A 3,499-nucleotide genomic window follows, 5' to 3' on the forward strand; every position below is an offset into this window, starting at 1 on the left:
CAGCGCCCCCTCGGGGAAACTCGAGGTTTGGTTTTAGTTGTATGGAGCGCTCATCTGAGTGTGCCCTGAGAAAGAGATATGTGCAGCTCCTATCGGGATTTGTCGGCACATTCGGGCGGTGTTGCTGGTTTAGTTTTACCCTGTCGAAATGTCTTGTTGTACCGGGATACCGAGTCTCATCGGAACATCTCAGGAGGAGGTCTATTCCTTCGTTGACCGTGAGAGCTTGTGATGGGCTAAGTTGGGACACCCCTGCAGGGATTTGAACTTTCGAAAGCCGTGCCCGCAGTTATGGGCAGATGGGAATTTGTTAATGTCCGGTTGTAGATAACCTGAACCTTAACTTAATTAAAATGCATCAACCGCGTGTGTAACCGTGATGGTCTCTTCTCGGCGGAGTCCGGGAAGTGGACATGGTGTTGGAGTAATGTTTGCGTAGGTTGCTCTCTAGTTTCTTGCTCGCGCTTTTCCTCCTCTTCTCGCTCTCTTTTGCAAACAGGATAGCCACCATATATGCTAGTCGCTTGCTGCAGCTCCACCTCATACCTTTTACCTTACCCATAAGCTTAAAAGTCTTGATCGCGAGGGTGCGAGATTGCTGAGTCCCCGTGGCTCACAGATACTTCCAAAACCAGCTTGCAGGTGCCGATGAGTCCGTGCAGATGACGCAACCAAGCTCAGGAGGAGCTCGATGAAGATCTTGTCCTTTGTGTTGTTTCGTTCTAGTTGATCAGTAATGGAGCCCAGTTGGTGTCGATCGGGGACCTTTGTCGCATTTGGGGTTCTTCTTTTATTTTGGTTCCGTAGTCGGACCCTGATTGTATCTGGATGATGTAATGCTTTATTCATGTAATTGTGTGAAGTGGCGATTGTAAGCCAACTATGTATCTTTTTCCCTTACATATTACATGGGTTGTGTGAAGATTATCTCACTTGCGACATTGCTTTCAATGCGGTTATGCCACTAAGTCGTGCTTTGACACGTGGGAGATATAGCCGCATCGAGGGCATTACAGAAGCTCTTCAGCGCGACAGCCGGCTTCTTGCTGGGTAGTGGCCACATCAATAAGCTGCTAAATGCGCTCCATCATATAGCAATGCTCGTCGCCCTCCAGGTGGTCCAGCTCATCTGCTGCCGCCTGGGCAACACGTATGTTCTCCATGGGTGTGGTGTAGACCGGGCGGTCCACTCCAAACATGCTGGCGACGGCGCCGCCCCGCTGCTTGACCGTGCCGGCTCGGCTGGGCCCGGCAGCAGTCGGAGTGCCGCCGACAGCGCGGTCAACTTCGCGCTAGAAGGCTTTAGAGAGGCGGCGCAAGGTAGCCAATTTCTTGGCATTCTCCATGAGCGAGACGCGGCAGGCTTCGAGCATCTCGGCATCCACGTTTGCAGCAATGCGTGTGGACAGATCCCGCATTGCCGCCTGCAATGGGTCCTGGCGGGCTCCTCCAGAGCCCCCAGTGTGGAGGATGACAAGCACCTCTGTGACGGTGCTGCCGCCGCTCTTCGCGCGTGGGAGCGGATCATCGATGACCACCACATTGGTGGGAAAGGTGTCGAGGGAAGCCGTATCGGAATCGACAAGCATCGGGTCGGTGGAGCCAATCGACTCCAGGTCGAAAGCCGGCTCGTTGGCGATGTGGAGTTGGTCGAGGAGGTTGACGCGGCGGCTCTCGAGGCCATCGGTGCCTACGTCGGACGTAGGCTCATCGGAAAGGCGGACCTCGCCAATGAGGTCAGCGAGGTACCTCGCTACACATGCGACCTCCGCGCCATGTAGCGCATCGGCACAAACACCGTCTAGCGTGCTAGGCTGGCTATGCTCGCTGGGGAGGAAAAGGGTTCCCATCTAGAACAGATCTCCGGACAACGGTGCACCTAGCCCCACGGTGGGCACCAAATGTCAGGGGTGTCGTGCGACATATGCCAAAGGATGGCTTATCATGGAGGGGGCTAATAAGACGTCACCGGTGCCAGGAAACGGGATGAGGTGAACACATGCACGCCGGCAAATCTTACCCAGGTTCGGGGCTCTGCTAGGAGATAACACCCCTAGTCCTGCTCTGTGGGGTTTCCGCATGATCACTAACTCAACAAGAGTGGCTACAAGGTGCTCCTTGAGCTGTTTCTCTAGAGGAGGAAGAAGAACAAGGCTAGCCCTAACTCCCTCTCTATGTGTGTGTTTCTCCAAGAATCTGAACCCTTTGCATGGGTGCCCTGGGGGGTTTATATAGGCCTACCCCCCAGGGGTACAATGGTAATCTGGCCGGGTGTGGGCCCAGGCCGTCAGTGTCTCTTGTGGCCGACTTCTTCGCCGGTAGCTAGGGCCCGCCGGCTGGTGGGCCCCACTGGCTGTCTTGTACCTGGACGACAGGCCGCGCCCGCCGCTTGCGGGCCTTGCTGGAGGTTCATCACTTAAGCCGTGCTTCTAATGACGCTTGCTTGGTCGAGGCGCGTGGCTACAGTCCCGCCGCCTGGCGGACGTTCATTGTAGACACTCCCTGTTTCTCCTGGCCGATGGTGCACAATCTCTTAGGAAGGGGAGGGCCGCCTGCTGGAAGCCGGCCTCTCCCTTTGCCGGCTGACTGAGCTTGCCGCCTTCTGGCTTTCCATGAGCTGGTAGGACCCGCCGCATGCGGGTTATACCGACAGCTTGTTATGGGAGCTGGGTCCCTCCGGTCTTGGGTGATGTCATGGGCGGAGGGGCTACAGTGTCGCGCCGTGCGGGCAATCGCCAGCCGGTACGGCACACTGTAGCCATGACTCGCCCTGGATTCGAGGGTGTCAGGCTCCTCTATAGCCACGCCTCGTCTAATCGCATTCATGATGGCCCAGACTTTGAGGGTGATTGGGGCCGCCTGCTAGAAGCCGGCCCCTCTCACAGCCGGCCGACTGCACTAGCCAGCCACAAGAGGGCTGTAGTCACTCTCTGATGCCTGAGGGGCGCAGTCGGCCCAGATGTCTTGAAACGCCATGGGGGGCAGATGAGGCTACCCATGGCCAATAACTCCGACAGCACCGGCGGCGGTGCCCATAGTTGGGGCTTCTTGAAGCTGTTCTCCTTTTGTTCCCTGCGAGGAATCGAAACAAACCCCGTGGGGGTATGTAAAAAACCTATAATGCTTTTGTTCCACCATTTGTTGTTCTTAACATGAGATTGCGGCTGCGTGTATTGCTCTGGCATTACTCTCCCCTTTTGTTCTCACAGTAGCTTTAGCGCTCTATGCCGTCAGGTCCCAGTCCCCAGGCAGGCTTCAGCCATCGCTGGTCTGCCAGGCCGCAATGTCGTGGTCAAGGCCAGGAGGTGAGCGGCCCGAGGTCCGTTAAGAGCTCCCGAGGCGCGATGCTCAAGAGGTCCCCTTTGGTGTGCAAGCAGCTTCTTGGAGGCTGAAAAGGAAAGCAGTACTGCTAGAGTGAGTTTCTGAGAGCGAAGGACTTCGGACGGAGAGATTCACTTCATTACACATGGGTGACTTATCTTTTGGCAGGCCTGTGGCG

This window comes from Triticum dicoccoides, chromosome 6A (genome assembly GCF_002162155.2).
Source record: "Triticum dicoccoides isolate Atlit2015 ecotype Zavitan chromosome 6A, WEW_v2.0, whole genome shotgun sequence".
In the NCBI taxonomy this organism is placed as follows: Eukaryota; Viridiplantae; Streptophyta; class Magnoliopsida; order Poales; family Poaceae; genus Triticum; species Triticum dicoccoides.